This window comes from Marmota monax, unplaced genomic scaffold (genome assembly GCF_021218885.2).
Source record: "Marmota monax isolate L192 unplaced genomic scaffold, Marmota_monax_Labrador192_F-V1.1 WCK01_AAM20220418_F8-fsc00007, whole genome shotgun sequence".
In the NCBI taxonomy this organism is placed as follows: Eukaryota; Metazoa; Chordata; class Mammalia; order Rodentia; family Sciuridae; genus Marmota; species Marmota monax.
The window spans coordinates 29,354,972-29,372,712 of record NW_026692781.1 but is presented as its reverse complement, the minus strand read 5'-3'; the positions used below and the strand labels follow the sequence as shown (position 1 = coordinate 29,372,712).

Sequence of the window (17,741 nt, the reverse complement as noted above, 5' to 3'; positions counted from 1 at the left end):
AACAAGATACAGCAGATCCCGATAATGACCATAAAAAGTGAAGCTGGACATGGTGGCACATGCCTGTAATACCAGTGACTTGGGAGACTGAGGCAGGAGGATAGTGAGTTCAAAGCCAGCCTCAGGAAATTGAGGTGCTAAGCAACTTAGTGAGACCCTGTCTCTAAATAAAATATAAACAAAGAACTGGGGATGTGGTTCAGTGGTTGAGTGCCCAATCTTCAGTATTCCGCCTTGCCCCCAAAGTGATGAGCATAGTCAGTATTTTGAGTTATATACCCTAATCCTAATATCATCTGTGCAATGCCCTCAATTTCTACTAGTGACAGTGTTGATGCTCTTGTGGCTTGCGTTCTTGTGGCTTGCTGTATGCATTCATAATGTAAGAAAATACTAAACTTCAATGAGACATCAGTACAACTAAACATGTAATATTCTCTTCCAAGGTGATGAGCCCATGTAGCAGGGCTTGGCAACCTGTGTTCCTTCACCTGGATGCATTTATATAGGCCACCAGCTATGAGGTTTCCATTTTTTAAATAGTTTAAAAAAAAAGACAAGAGAAGAGTAATATTTTGTGACCCATAAAAATGATATGAAATTCAAATTTCAGTGTCCATAAATAAGGTTCTGTTGGCATGTGCCTTGCTTTTGCATGGTAGCAGCTGAGCTGAGTTTTTGTGACAGACTATACATAACCTGCAAAAAAAAAAAAAAAATTCTTTCTAGCTCCACAGAAAACGTTTACTGGTTTCTGCCCTACAGGGTTCACAAACCTGGGAGGAATGACTGGCCCAGGCATCCTGTGTTCCCCCTGAAAGTGTATATAATAGGTATGTGCCTTTGTGCACCTTGTTATTTCTCTATGAAAAGGGTCCAGTATTTTATCAGATTCTTAAGAGATCCCCAAAAGATTAAGAATCAGTGGATCTGGAAGGTTTTCAAACAAACAAGCCAACCTGTGATGAAGAAAGGTAAAAAGTGTTAGTCAGAAATTTACTCTTTTAATAGTTTCCTAGAGGTAGGTTGAACAAGCAATTATGTGTGGTACATGCTACTAATTCTCTTAATGTAATTCAATTATTGAAATACTCAAGTCCACCAGGGAGAAGAGTTCTCTTTAAAGTCTCTAGTGTTCAGTGGAAATGACAGAAAGGGTCAAGTGCCTCTTTAGTGTAAGCAGAGCTTTGCCAGGGAGAGAGAGATGGTGTTGAAGGTTGCATTTCTATCTGGTTGCTGAATGCTTTATTCAGAAGACAGGTCTTGTTCTGTGGCCACAGCCATTGTTTCATGGTAGTGCAGGTTGGTGTGACTTTTTGAAAAGGCTTGTAGGGGTTTCTCTCCAGCTTGTAGGGGGTGGGGTGGGGTGGAGGGGAGGATGTTTTGTGACATTTTTGCAAGGTAAGCACAGATAGAGCCAGGGACAGAGTACTGGAGAAGACAATTGGGCACTGATCCAGAGCCTGCGAGGTATGACCTGTACTTTTGAGAGGAGGCCAGGCAAGTGAGTTCACTGTCCAGTCTTTTGATATCACGGGAGTCCGCCCAGCCTGTTTGGTGGCTGTGGGCCAAGCTTAGGCAAGCCCAAGACAAGGTTTCTACCTTTTCCTGATGATCATGAGCAAACAGAACTTTTGTTCAGTCACACACCAAGAAAGGTTGTACTGGCTCCTGAATGGCCTTTATTTCTCCTTGGGCAAGTGACAAACAGTTGCTGGCTGATAAAGGTTTAGGAGAGATTAACTTAAATCGTAACCCAGCTGTATTGCTGAATTAGTTAGATAGGTTAGCTGCTCTAACATGTAGACTCCTGAATGTCTGATGGGTGTATGACATGGGAAGTTTAGTTCTCTTAGGAACAGATTAGAGGAGTGACCACTATTCTACATAGGGGCCCAGGTAACAGTCCAAGTTCACTGTTGGGATCGTCTCCAGTTTAGTGAGCCAGAAGGGACAAAAGTGCCCTGAGGAGAAGTGTGGAAAGATCTTTATGGATCAGCTTGGAAGTAGCATGTTTCACTTCTGATCAGACCCCATTCACCAGAGCTCTGTGATATGGCCACACCTGACTACACGGCTGAAATTATGTAACTGTGCCCCACCAATATTTGGTCGTACATAATCATAGGGAATTCAAATGATGCCTCTTACTTATCTATGGGGTTGTCTTATCCATTCTATAATTACTGAGTTGAGACCATGCTAAGTGCTAGAGACAGAACAGTCTGATAGTGCTTTCTCTCATGGAGTTTATAGCACAGCCGAGAAATCAGGAAATGAGAAATCACTCTATGGCACTTTTTTTTTTTTTTAAACTGGGAATGAACTTGGTGGCACTCAACCACTGAGCCTCCTCCCCAGCCCTATTTTATATTTTATTTAGAGACAGACTCTCACCTTGCTTTTGCTGAGGCTGGCTTTGAACTTGCGATCCTCCTGCCTCAGCCTCCTGAGCCATTGGGATTACAGGCATGCGCCACTGCACCTGGCATCTATGGTACATTTTTGTCAGTGAAAATCGAGGGCACTTTGTCAGGGGAGGGGGTAGGTTGATCATGAGGATCTGACAGAGTGTGTGTAAACTGAGGCCTGAAGGACAGTAGGAATTTGCTTTATATCTGTGTGCCGCTAAATGTACGGTAGGAGGAAAAGGTGGGAAGAAGGAGGAGTAAATGATACATGAGCAGCTGCATGGCTGAAGGAAGCCTGCCTTCCTTAGGCTCAATGCTCTTCTTTGCCAGTGTTCCTTGGGGATCAGTCCGATTGAACATTTCCCCCGGGGTTGGGGTGGAGTGGGTCACGCAAGGGAAGTGATTGCTGGCAGAGGACCTAGAGAGATGGGAGACGCCTGAAGATCTGATCTGTAAGCCTGGAGTGCATTCCAGGAGGGAGGAGGAGAGGCTGAGAACTGATACACCTGAATGTCAAGGAAGGGAAATATATGGTGGAAGAGCCTCCTGTTCCTAGGAAGACAGTGTTTGCTTCTCACCTTTTGCTTTTCTTCCTTTACTCCCCACTTGCTATTCTCTTCTTTCTTTCTGGTGCTGGAAATGGAACCCAGGGCCACATGCATGTTAAGTATGTGCTTCACCATTGAGTGTACCCCAGCTCCTCGCTGTTCATTTCTATCCCAGAGTCTGAATTTTTCACCTTTCTTTTTTTCCCTCCCACCTCTCCGTGTGTTTTGATGGGCATGTGTTCTTTGGTGTAATTCACTCTTTGATTAGCTGATCCTGGTAATAGAAATCAGTTTCATTCAATTGGCCCTCTGTGTTTTCCTCCACTTTCTTTCTCACTAATGGTATTCATGAACCTATGCTTCAACGGAACCAAATTACTCAACCCTTTGAGATTCATTTTATTCTCTTGTGTATTTCTTACTTCTCTGTGTCCTAATTTCACCTGCCCTTTCATACCTACTGCTCCTTCCGCTAAGGTGTCCTAATTTTCAATTTCTGTCTGCTGACTTCTCTGCTACCTCCCCAACCCAGCCAAAGAGATCTACCTCTTCTCTCAACTCCCACAGTTCTTTATACTTCATTGATCACTTTCCACTCCTTCAGTTATTTATTTCTATATTTTGCATCTGAGAGATGAATATGCTTGATGACATGATCATGATCTCATTTATTCTCATTTGCTCAATTGCCCAGCCTAGTCTTTGTTATACATTGAGTGAATGACTTAATCCCACTTTATTGAGTCAACTTGTGGTGACCTACATTTTATTTCTCCCCTCGAGGACTAATTGTGGAACAGAGTAAGCATCTGGCTTAGTGTCCCTCTGGTGTAAGTTGTAAGATGGAATTCTTTTTTTTTTTAATATTTATTTTTTATGTGTAGTTGGACACAATGCCTTTATTTTATTTACTTATTTTTGTGTGGTGCTGAGGATCGAACTCAGGGTCTCGCACATGCTAGGCGAGTACTATACTGCTGAGCTACAACCCCAGCCCCGAGATGGGAATTCTTGAAGGATTAAAAGCCTATAGATTGATTTGAGGAGACAGGAGGATCAGGAGGAGCACTCTGGTTCTTTGTGTGGATTCTTTGGCTACTGGTGTACCACAGCCTGGAAACATGGGATGACCATTGTACACTCTGAGAAATCCATTTAAATTGACCTACTATATGGGCTGAAAATTAGAAAGTTTCTAGAAGTCTCCATCCAGCTAACCAAATTGAACTTGAGGTGGAGAATAGCTTCTGAATTTCAAAGTTTCAGGATGTAGGGACCCAGAAAAATCAATATGTGAACTCAATAAAATATTCTTGGGATTATGTTCTGACAACACAATGTTAAGAGGACTGACTTACCATGCCACACGCTAACAGGGACAGAGAAAAATTGGCACCTGTCCATGGTGAGTGGTCAAGATGGGAAAGGAACTCTGCCATATGAGGAGTAGTTATAGAAATTGGTGATGTTTTAATAGACTTGGAAAGGCCAGGAGAAGTGTCCTAAATAGTTCATTTTATGCTGATAAGTTAAACCTGTCATATGTCATGTGGTTGTAAGCTACAGAAAATAAGATTTCAGGTCAAAAGATAAATAATAGCTGTGTAAAGAAGGAAGGAGCTGGGCACGGTGGCACACACCTGTAATACCAGCAGCTTGGGAGGCTGAGGCAGGAGGATAGTGAGTTCAAAGCCAACCTCAGGAAAATTGAGGTGGTAAGCAACTCAGTGAGACCCTGTCTCTAAATAAAATACAAAATAGGGCTGGGGATGTGGCTCAGTGGTCAAGTGCCCCTGAGTTCAATTCCCGGTACCCTCCCCCCACCAAAAAAAGAAGGAATGAGTTGACTCCACAGGTATGCTTCTTGAACCTCCTCTAGACTGGAGGTTCTACAGGTGACCAACAGTAGCAGAGACAGCCCCATTCTCCTGTCTTGCATCATTCATGGTACTTTGTTCCTTTGAGTCTTCAGAATCAAAATTTCATCTTGGGATAGCACTACTAAATTGGGGTTGGCATGTAAGTTGAAACCTCCTTCCCGCACCTGGACTGAGTGATATTTAGTCTTTTCCAACTGTAAAAAGACTGTAGTTCCAAGATTTATGAATCTCATATAATAGCAACCCCTGATGTTTGCTTCTTTTTTAAAAATATCATTTACAGAAGCGCATGTGCACTCATGCTTATTATTATACCAAATAAAATTAACAGTAATTGCTCAACATCATTTAGTACCCAGCACATGCTCAATTTTATTTCAATAGTTTCAAAAATGTCTTTTTACAGTTGAGTTGTCCCCAAATTGATTTAGTCCATCTATTTTATTCAACAAAATAATTTTGTCAAGCAGTTAAATGTTTATTGCTTGCACTAACAGGATTTGACCCAAGTATATTGATGCAATTTCTTTACCCTCTCTAATTCCAAGATAGAAGGAGATAATATATGAAAATAATGAAATAAGTCTTGAGACAAAAGCTAAGCTTGTCTCAACAAAAAACTTCTAGTAAACAAAAGGGAGAAAAATCATCACATCTGCAGTTCTTGATTCGAGGAACTAATTTAGGTGATGCTGGCCTGCTACTCTCAAGATCCAAGTGAAAAAAAGGACACTGGCATTGTATAAGGAGGTGGCTTTTGGGCTGGAGTTATAGCTCAGTGGTAGAGTGCTTACCTAGCATGTGTGAGACACTGAGTTCGATCCTTAGCACCACATAAAAATAAGTAAAATAAAGGTATTGTGTCTATCTACAACTAAAAATGTATATATTAAAAAAGAGGTGGCTTTTTAAAGAATGAGACATATTGACGATAATAAGCTTGTAATTTATTTGTGGTGTGTGTGTGTGTGTGTGTGTGTGTGTGTCTTTGTATGTATATGTTGGGTGTTTTACTATTTCTTTTAAAAACAGAATATGTTTTAAAAATCCATTCATGAGGGCTCAATATGGCTCCACCCAAAGAACTTGGCATGAGCAACCTACTCTCTTCTCTAAATATTTCTCAGCTTGATTCTATCATGTCAAATTTCCTCAAACATTAGAAAAATAAACCGCAGCCTAGATTTCGATGCTTCTTGATTTTTGTGTATTTTTCCTCCTACTTGCTTTTCTTCTCTTTTAATAAAGAATTTGATATGGGAATGAAGACCTGAGATGTTTTGCCCTCTCAGAGACCTGGCTATCCTCTAAATTAGACCTGAATCCATAATTCTGGGAAAACAAGAGCTGCAGGCAGGGGTGACAAACCAGATCTCAGGGTCCTAAGAATGCCAAAAGTGCCTTGTCAGTGGGTGTGACGAGTCACTCGGCTCCCTTCAAGTTCCAAGCAGGAATGCAGGTGCCCTGTGCCTAGACTTCAGTTTTTAAAAGAAAATACAGGAAATCTCTAAATTGTTAAATGTTGGTTCCCAAAAAAAAGGTTCCAACAGTGTCAGGGCCAAAGAAAACATATCTGTGGGCCAAATCCAGCCTGTAGGCCACTGTTTTGCTAACTGTGGATGAGAACAGCAAACATTGAGCAGTTGAGGTTTCTCTGGTCACCTGCATCTGGAACACTATTGCCAAGGTCCTGTGTTCTGGGGAGAGCAATGGCTTGTGTTTGCTAAGTGTTGACAGCATTTCTGGCCGGGTAGTCAGGGGTGGTGGGGGATGAGAGGGGAGCTTAGGGAAGCTGGTAGTTCCTTCACAATTCTGGAAATGGTGCTTTATGTCCTCAGGGTAGGTGCACTGACAATACTGTCATATCCCTCTGCCGCTCCCTGGTTGGACCCTGGCCCAGAATATGGGGTTGTGACTTCAAAGCCATGACCTGTGTCCTGTAAAGGATGATTCATGAACTCTTGATGGCACCAATCAGGTTTGTAGAGATGGTGCTTCGTGGCCACTTAAAATGTGTGAAGGCAGGTCTGATTATCATCAGTCCTTGTTATCCTGGAGGGTGCTCAGCAGTGAGAGGCCTGATTTCTCCAGCACTGAGTGTGGAAGTTGGGGAGCCAGCCTCTGAGAGGGAGAAGTCTTACATGGTATATGATTTACAGCCTCCCCATAATAGAGATGGGTGTTTTGGAGCTCTGGAAACACTCCAAGTATAATGGCAGTAGTGTGTTTTTTTTTTTTTTTTTTTGGTTGTTCAAAACATTACAAAGCTCTTGACGTATCATATTTCATACATTAGATTCAAGGGGGTTATGAACTCCCATTTTTACCCCAAATACAGATTGCAGAATCACATCGGTTACACATCCACATTTTTACATAATGCCATATTAGTAACTGTTGTATTCTGCTACCTTTAGCAAAAGTTCTCTATAGGTTTAATGCAATGCCAATCAAAATCCCAATGGCATTTCTTGTAGAAATAGATAAAGCAATCATGAAATTCATATGGAAAAATAAAAGACCCAGAATAGCAAAAGCAACTCTAAGCAGGAAGTGTGAATCAGGCGGCATAGTGATACCAGATTTCAAACTATACTACAGAGCAATAGTAACAAAAACAGCATGGTACTGATACCAAAACAGGCGGGTGGACCAATGGTACAGAATAGAGGACACAGAGACTAATCTACAAAGTTACAACTATCTTATATTTGATAAAGGGGCTAAAAGCATGCAATGGAGGAAGGATAGCATCTTCAACAAATGGTGCTGGGAAAACTGGAAATCCATATGCAACAAAATGAAACTGAATCCCCTTCTCTCGCCATGCACAAAAGTTAACCCAAAATGGATCAAGGAGCTTGATATCAAATCAGAGACTCTGCGTCTGATAGAAGAAAAAGTTGGCTCCGATCTACATATTGTGGGGTCGGGTTCCAAATTCCTTAATAGGACACCCATAGCACAAGAGTTAATAACAAGAATCAACAAATGGGACTTACTTAAACTAAAAAGTTTTTTCTCAGCAAGAGAAACAATAAGAGAGGTAAATAGGGAGCCTACACCCTGGGAACAGATTTTTACTCCTCACACTTCAGATAGAGCCCTAATATCCAGAGTATACAAAGAACTCAAAAAATTAAACAATAAGATAACAAATAACTCAATCAACAAATGGGCCAAGGACCTGAACAGACACTTCTCAGAGGAGGACATACAATCAATCAACAAGTACATGAAAAAATGCTCACCATCTCTAGCAGTCAGAGAAATGCAAATCAAAACCACCCTAAGATACCATCTCACTCCAGTAAGATTGGCAGCCATTATGAAGTCAAACAACAACAAGTGCTGGCGAGGATGTGGGGAAAAGGGTACTCTTGTACATTGCTGGTGGGACTGCAAGTTGGTGCAGCCAATTTGGAAAGCAGTATGGAGATACCTGGGAAAGCTGGGAATGGAACCACCATTTGACCCAGCTATTCCCCTTCTCCGACTATTCCCTGAAGACCTTAAAAGAGCGTACTACAGGGATACTGCCACATGGATGTTCATAGCAGCACAATTTACAATAGCTAGACTGTGTAACCAACCCAGATGCCCTTCAATAGATGAATGGATAAAAAAAATGTGGCATTTATACACAATGGAGTATTACTCTGCACTAAAAAATGACAAAATCATGGAATTTGCAGGGAAATGGATGGCATTAGAGCAGATTATGCTAAGTGAAGCTAGCCAGTCCCTAAAAAATAAATGCCAAATGTCTTCTTTGATATAATGAGAGCAACTAAGAACAGAGGAGGGAGGAAGAGCAGGAGGAAAAGATTAACAGTAGTGTGTTAATATTATTTTGCAACTGCTAGACACTTTTACAGCAGGTGAGAAAAAATCTAGCAACTAAAAGATGTGCTTTGTAAATAGCTTGAGAAAATGAACATAAAGGGTTCAGCTCTTTCTTCCCATTAGATACTAAATTTGGGTGGAGGATGCAAATGTGAATCTTTGAGGCATATTATTATTAGATGAAAGAAAATAACTAAGATGGAAATTGTTTAAAATTAATTTTTAAATTCAGTGCACTTGAGGTGGTTGGTAGGAACTGGGTTGGGAAATTTGACAAAGTAATTCTAAACTTTATTTAGAGGAACAACCATGTGAGACTAAGCCTGGAAATTCTTGGGTTAAAAAAAAATCAATGGGTAAAAGCATCACAAAACATATTAAAATAAATTACAAAACTATAGTAATCCAGACAGTAAGTCATTGGTACAGGAATAGACAAGCAAACTGGTGGAATAGACTAGAGAATCCAGAATTAGAACCAAATGTGTATGGATATTGGTCTGAGAGAAAGGCACGCATTTTAAATAACTGGGGATGAGATAGATTACTTAATAAATAGGGTTGAGACAACTAGATAGCCAGATGTAAAAATATAAAGCAGAATACTTATCTATTTCATTTTGTCAAGATAAATTCTAGATACAGAAAATAAAAAGATGAAAGTAGTGGCATAAAACAAGGGGGGAATATTTTTGCATTGTTGGTGTGGAGAAGCACTTTCTAGGCATAATAGCAAAGGTAAAACCATAACAGTAGAGGTGGTTGTCTTTTAATATGTAAAACTATAGACCATTATATATTAAGTCACCATAAATAAGGTTAAAAGATAAACTCAAAATAAGTACAGGATATGTGAAAAGTGATAATGTTCCTAACATATAAAGAATGCTTGCAATTTTTTTTTTTATAAAGAGATAAACACCCAAATAGTGGAATGGGAAAAGACATGCTGAGGCCACTTACCAAAAGAAAAATACAGATAGCTAAAAGTTATGTGAAAAATTGCTCAATCTTAACCTCACCTGAAATCTAAGAATTCAAGTAGATATTCACAACCATTCAGTATCATTCTTTACCCATCAGATCAGCAAAGATGAAAATCTGGTCTCAATCACTGCTGGCTTTTTAGGGAGAGTGTACTTGGTACCCGGCTCTGGAGGGCATTTGGATAGCTTGCATTAGCATCTACCTGTACACACTGTTTGGCACAGCAGCACCATACTGGGGAGTTTACACTGAGGGAGATCATTGGCCAATTACACATGCAAAAAGATGTTGTTTTCCCTGTGGCTTCTAATAATAAGAAATTAGAAATAACCAGTAGGTTATTTTATAGTATACATCCATTGGCAGTTATGCTATCTTTAAGAAGTGATTTGTATTAATTTTTACTTATTATATATATTCACTGAAAGGTAAGATCTTCAAGATGTACTTTTTAGTCAAAAAGTTTTTAAACAGCATATGTCATGTGTTTATGTAAGTGTAGAAGAGATCTAGAGGAATGTTCTCCAAAAGATTAATCATAGTTGAATCTAGATAGTGAGACTTTTACTTTTTCTTCATTCCTTTTTCTACTATTACATTTTTTTTAATCCTGATCATGTATTATGCTTATAAATAATGAAAACAAACTTATATAAACACACACATGCACACACAAGCCAACAAACCAGCTTCCACAGTTGCTCACATTTAGTATAAGTGCACTCATTGTATCTGTCAGTTTGAGTAAACATAGATCATATTTCAGTGGCCTAGCACTTGTGACCCGTAGTGATAATCATAGCTGTGTTCCCATCTTAATCATGTTAGGACTTGTCTCCTGGTATGAGCTGGGGTTTGAGGAAGTGGTGTTGGTAGGAGCTGTCATCTCAGTAGAGTTCTTTTATTTTTGTCATATTTTTATGGTTTAGATCTGGAATATGCCCAAAGTCTCATGTGTTGAGGGGTCTCCATTCCCATTGCAGCAATGTTCAGAGATGGAGGTTTGGGAAAGTGATTGGAATCATGAGGGCTCTGACCTTATCAATGGGTTAATTCATTAAGAAATTAATAACTAATTGGATTATTGGGAGGTAGTGGAAACAGTAGTGGGGCCTAGTTGGAAGAAGTCAGTTACTGGGGCCCTTCTTCCCACTCTGTCTATTTCCCATCCATCATAAGGTGAATAACTTTTCTCCACCATGCCATCTCCACCATGAAATTCTGCCTCACCACAGGCCTATAGCAATGGAGCCAGCCAACCATGGACTGAAATTTCTGAAATCATGAGCCAAAATAATCTCTCCTTTTCTTAAGTTGTTTTCCCTTAGGCATTTGTCCCAGTGATGGAAAACTGACCAACACCACCATGTTTTCTCCTTTTGGGGAAATTTCAGGGGGGCCCATTGATTGATGTTGGAGACTGTAAATGGGCATGGATGAGATTCTAGGTGACAATATCATAAAATCTAACATTGGGCTGGGGATGTGGCTCAAGCAGTAGCGCGCTCGCCTGGCATGAGTGTGGCCCGGGTTCGATCCTCAGCACCACATACAAAGATGTTGTGTCCGCCGAAAACTAAAAAATAAATATTAAAAAAAAATTCTCTCTCTCTCTCTCTCTCTCTCTCTCTCTTAAAAAAAATAAATAAAATCTAACATCTTTAGCTTCAGTATAGGAGCCACATTTTATATCATAAATTATGGAGAAAGAATGATTAGTTTTGATTGGGGTGAAAATCAGATTTTCCAGACAACTTGTATTTTCTAATTTCGTATACAATGAGAATATACTTGGTAATCAGAAAAAAATTAAGTTGTGGAAAAGTGGTAACTCTTATGTTTTTAAGCTGAATTGTGCAGAGATAACCATATGCCCAGATTATTCTTAAAGAACTCACTTAAAAGGTATAAAGTATATTTCAGATCAGTTATTCCAGCTTTGATTTTTTTTAAATCAAGGATACATAGCTGCCTAGGACTAGTGTGGCACTCCCTGGTGTCATGACCCATCTATTTCTTTTTGTGCTGCCATCTTGATATGTGGCTTCTATCCTAACAAAAGGAACATTTGAGCTCCAGCCATCACATCCAAATTCCAGCTAGAAGGAAGGAGGCAGGCAGAAGGGTAGGCTCCTTCTCTTTAAGGACACTTCAATAAGCACATGATTGCTTATATATTTTCCAGAACAATATCATGTGCTCAGCTAAAAATTGGGGGTTTCTATGATGAACAGAAAAGTTGGAGCAAACCAGCAGTCTCTGCTATGATATATGAAAGCCTTTTGTGACTTAGGAGTTGCTCTAAGTTCAGAAAAAATAGATCACTTAGGTAATATTGTCATGAAGTAGTGTCATATATATTCATTCATTTACAAAATATTTATTAAATAATAGTGCAAAATATTTTTAGCACTGGGGCTAACACTCCATATATTTCCCTACATACTGTCTTCATTAATTTATGTTATCTCAGAAAAGGATTTGAGGGAACTGGATAGCTGTGACCTTTTTCTCTGTTTTGCCAAGCATGTGGGAACAGAACATTACTAAGATACCATATTTCTTTCTTTGGGGCAGGGAGGGAGAAGGGTGACATTGTAGCATGTAATAAATAGCAGCTCTCAAGCTGAAGGGTAGAGACATCGTGTGCTTTCCCCCCCAGCTCACAGGGGCCCTGTCTTTTGTCATCAGTGCATCAGATTGATTTATATCTTGTATCCTCATTGCTTTGTGTACATGCCTTTTCCCCTACTAGGTTGACTTCATCTTCTGACCTCATTCCTTTCAACTGGGGACACTCACAGTTTGAACAAGCATGTGTTTTATTTGGGAAGAAAGAAAGAGAGAAAGGCAGACTGGTTGGGGGGAGAGGGAAGGGAGAAAGGAAGGAAGGAGGGATAAAGAAAGGAAAGAAAGAGCCACACAAGCAGGCATGCCTGCACAGACCTAATGATGGGGCAGTGCGGTCCATTACTGGCTGTTTCTCAGGAGGCCCTCCTATGTACAGGACCTTTAACAAATGGGATTTGCAGTTACAAGCTCAGGACATTCTATTTGGAAGGAATCAGGAGATGTCTGACATCCTGCCTCCTACTCTTTTTTTTTTTCTTTAAAAAATTTTTTTTTGTTGTAGATGGACACAGTACTTTTATTTTATTTATTAATTTTCATGTAGTGCTGACGATCAAACCCAGGGTCTCACACATGCTAGGCAAATGCTCTACCACTGAGCCACAACCCCGCCGCCTCCTTCTCTTTCAGTAATTGATGGGAGTGGAAATTTTTTAAGAAAAAAAATTTTTTTTTAAACTATGGAAAATTTCGGACATTCAGAAAACAAACATGAGCCCACCACTAAAACTGAAGAAATATTACCACATTTACTTTGAAAAGATCATAATAAACTTTCATGGATTTAGAGGATCCCCCCTCCCCCATATAAACATATACTCATGTCCTATGTCATTCACATCTTTGCCAAAATGCCACCGTATCAGGGACAGTACCCGTGATGTTCCCATGTGAAATAGCAGAGTCTATCAGCCTCTTCTTCCTATAGCATTTGTCCCTACCTGACACATACAGTGAACTTACTGTTTGGTCTTTTGTCTTCTTCCACTAGCACATCAGATCCACGAGAGCTGGGTCCTGGCTTGGCTCACTCTTGATCCCCCTGAGAACTACAACAGGGCCTACCCAGGCCAGGAATGGGTGGCAGGGCTGAAGCCTCCTTCAGCTTTCTGACCTATGACCTCCAACCCCTGACCTCTCTCCAGGGAAGGCCACTGTCCTGAAGTTTTATATGTCTTTTTCTCCATCCTTGTCTTTATACACTCTAGTTTGATTTAAACCTTTTTGATTTTATACCTTTTTATATTTGTGTACATTTATGTACATATTTACCAAAACAATAGATAGTGTCATGTATCTTTACTTTTTATTGGTTGTTCAAAACATTACATAACTCATGACATATCATCTTTCATACATTTGATTCAAGTGGGTTATGAACTCCCATTTTTACCCCAAATACAGATTGCAGAATCACATCAGTTACACATCCACATTTTTCCATAATGCCATATTAGTGACTGTTGTATTCTGCTGCCTTTCCTATCCCCTACTATCCCCACTCCCCTCCCCTCCCCTCCCCTCTTCCCTCTCTACCCCGTCAGCTGTTGTTCAATTCTCTCCCTTGTTTTTTTAAAAACATCACACAGGCAAATAGTTGGTGTCCTCTGTAACTTGGATTTTCTCACTCAATGTTATGTGTTCAAGATTTATTTTTGAGGACACATGAGCATTCGTTCATATATTTCATATTCCTACAATATTCCCTCCAGGATTTTACCACTGTAAGTTTATTTTTGATTAAAGCTTTTAATCACACCTATGTCACTTTCTTTTGTCTAGTGCTGTCTGAGTCTGACCTGTAGTAAAAATTGTACTGGTTCTAAAAATGCACTAGAAAAATGACTAAGATAGAAAATTTTATGTCATGTGTGTTTTACCACAGTTTAAAAATCTGAGAACTTACCAAATTGTACACCTCAAAATGGATTAGAGAGTGGGACCATATAAGAATATTCATAAGGAATGTACTCTTTGTAAAAATAAAATCATTGTAAGTTGCATTTTTAGGGAATTTTACTCAGCACTACTGAATATGTTTGGTTATAAAATTATTTGTTTTCAACGAACTGTGATTTTGCTTTTTGTACTTAAAAATAGAATTCCCTCAGAAATAAATAATGTATGTTGCTATATAGTTCTCTCATATTAGAAAATCTGATGGCTTTTCTCTCAAGCAGGGGAAACTAAAGAACAAATACGTTGAGGTATTGTAAAGAGGTTTTCAGAGATTGGCTTTTGACAAGATTCCAAATGTCTGGGAAGTTTATTTTTTCCATAACATAATTACTTGATTTCAAATATAGGTACAGAATAATTACAATGCCTGGGTTATTCTTAGGACACATTTAAATATCCATTTTCTGAGCTTCTTGCTAGAGGACAAAGTTTTATTTAGATAGGGTTTTGCATATTTTGTAGATATGATTGCAGGTATAACTGAAAACATTAAGGAAGAGTTTACCACATGTAATTTGGAGTGACCACTCAGCAGTCTCAGGCTAAATGTGAAACTTTTCTAGAAAGGTCACACGATCTGTTTCTCATTTTGCTTATAGAAATCGATCTTGGGGCTGGACTATGAATATCTTGTGATTAAAGTCAGACTTGAGTTATCCCTATGACAATCTATGTAACAATTTAAAATCTGTTTTTTTTTCATACAAATTAATAAATTTGATTAGCATACTTCCTTGAACCTCATTAAAGTATTTAAAAAAATTTTTAAAACATATGGAGCAGTTAAATTAACTGTGGCTTATTTCACTTTTACTCCATCAGTAGGTGTTCATTATCTACTACGTTGCAGGCTTGTATCAGGGGCCATTATAAGAAGAATAGGACAGGTCTCTTGCCCTCCTGGACCACGTAATCAGGCAGGTATGAAATAGACAAACCAAGACAACAAAATCAGCATCAATGCTGCCATAGGAGTAGAACTGTTCTGTCACTGTATGTCCAGGACTCCTAGAGCAACGGATCACTGCATTCAGAGACAGCATCAGGAGATGCATGGGTAGGTGTGGGGCCGGGCATCAGAGCTGAAAAGCCCACCCACCCACCACCCTATCAACCACTTCTTCAGTCTGCTAAGAATAATAATATTAGTAATGGTAGAGATAAATAAGAGTAATTTCTTATTTGGGCAATTGATGTTTCCTCAGTCTTATATTAACTATGACTAAAAACATCTCTAGAGACTTCATTTTATTGATTTTTTAAAAAAGGACTAGAATTTCTAGAGCAGTTTTAGGTCAGCCAAATTCAGAAAGTAAAGAAGGTTTTTTCATATGCTGCTTGCCTTCCTGCATGCACAGCCTCCCCAGCTACCAACATCTTTCCCCCACAGTGGTACATTTGTTGCAGCCAGTGAACCTCCACTGATATATCACTATTACCCAATCCATAGTTTACCTTGGGATTCTCTCTTGGTGTTGCACAAGCTTTGGGTTTTTACAAATGCAGAATGACAGGTTCTCATCCTTACAGTGTCATATAGATAATTTTACTGCCCTATCCTGCTTTCCACCTATTCATTCTTCCTTTTCTGTCCTATTGATTTTTGTTTTATTTTATTGAATTTTAGCATCTCACCTAAGTAAGAACAGCCTGCCTAAGATGCAAAAGTAGCTCCCATTAGTTGGCACCCCCAGAGCCCTCTACCCCCAAAAGGCACTGTGGAATCAGCCTGCCTCTATCTGTGAGCTGCCGTGTTTTCCCAACTGCGTGCCTTTCCCACCACTCCTAGACCACCCTCATCTTCACGGAAAGGTCAGAAGTCCCTGGACAGATCTGCCTCTGTGCTTCTGAGGGCTGGGGCTCTTCTGTGCTCCAGATGTCTGATTACAATACAAACAGACCTATTTGCTTTTAGGGAAGCAAATGTTTTCTGTGTTCAACTGAGCTTGTAAAATTTCATTAAGAAGCTAATCATTAGCCCTGATTAAGTAAACACTGGATATTTGGCATGAATATTTTAACTTATTTCCAAGCTGCTTCAGCCTTCTCAAGGTTATGATTTGTCAGCAGGGACCAATAATTTTTCAGTCACCTGCACAGTTTGCCAATCCATCATCGTGGAATCTCCACTCACCCCATTAAACTGGGGAAGAAAATCAAGACTCTCCCAGAGCCTCAGACACGAAGCTGGTTCTTTGGTGCTCGTTAGAGGAACTTTCACAGTTTGAATAGTGAACCTCACTGCTGGCTTGTTCCTACAGGACAGGAGACACTGAACTCTGCTTCCCTTTCCAGTTCAACCTGAAATTGCCACCAGTTTTTAACCCTTCCATGTTTGTCTTCATAAACATTTCAGGTTTTCACAAAGATCAGATTTCTTTTTTACTTACTTTACTATATCTCTATATTCATAATTTATTACAAATATATATTTAAAATTAATAATGTGTATTTTTTCTTATATATTTAAAATCAGTAAAAAAGAAATCTCTATAGAAGAAGATGTGCTTAATATTAAGCATTTATTTCCAAGTCTGTCTGCTGCTAGTGAATCAGATGTACTGACTGCTGTAGTTCCAGGGGGTTGGAGTGGTCTTAGGAAGACCTGCTCCACAGACAGCATTTTCTGAAGTGAGCAAATCTGACAAGTGTTTAGAAGGGGGAGAGGAGGTTCTGTGGCCAAAAATTGGGAAGCATGTCTACTATAGGATTCCTTCTGTTTTAGTGATTTACAATGCACACGGCCATATGAAAGGCACTGAGAATTCTTGATAATAAGAAAATTAATTAGCTTTCTTGAACACAGTTTTTCTCAGAGACATTTGGCTTTTGCGAACCTCCTCCTCCTTCTTCATCCTCCTCTCCTCCTCCTCCTCCTGTTCTCCTTTTTCCCCCTCTCTGCTTTTCTCTTTTCTTTTTCTTATCAATCCATTCCCTCAGAACCAATGGACTACACTTTGGGACATGCTGTTATGGAACAAGTATCTGGAACAATCTCCGGTAGTGGTTCTTGAACTTGGGTATGCCACAGAATCCTGGAGTGCTTATTAAAATACAGACCACTGGCTAACCCCCCAGATCTGGGAGGTCTAGGACTTTCTAGTAAGTGCTTATGAAATACTGCTGCTGCTGCTGGTTGGGGAATCACTTCGAGAATCACTAGCCCACGGTCAAATTGCAAGGAAAACAAATGCCCCACCACACATACTGATTGAACCTGCTATGTACCAGGCACCATGCTAGGTGCTGGGGTTTCATTGGTGGTGAGCACAGGCCTGATCCCTGCATTCAGCGGCTTGCAGTATAATAGGTAGAAAACAGGAAAAGGAGATAAGTTAATAGGGTCTTATACATAGGGACAACTGAAGGAAGCCAACAGCATGCTATGATACTGAACTCAAGGTGGCCAGGAAAGACCTCTTGGATATAGCAGTGACATTTAAACTGAGACTGGGCATGAGAAACTGGGGTCATAAGAA

The 17,741-nt window shown here is 39.7% G+C and overlaps 1 protein-coding gene across 4 annotated transcripts in view; it reads left to right on the top strand.

The window, feature by feature from the left end:
- The window catches only part of Ankrd44 (ankyrin repeat domain 44), a 294,161-nt gene that overhangs the window by 110,159 nt on the left and 166,261 nt on the right, over positions 1-17,741 (top strand). The window lies entirely within an intron of this gene.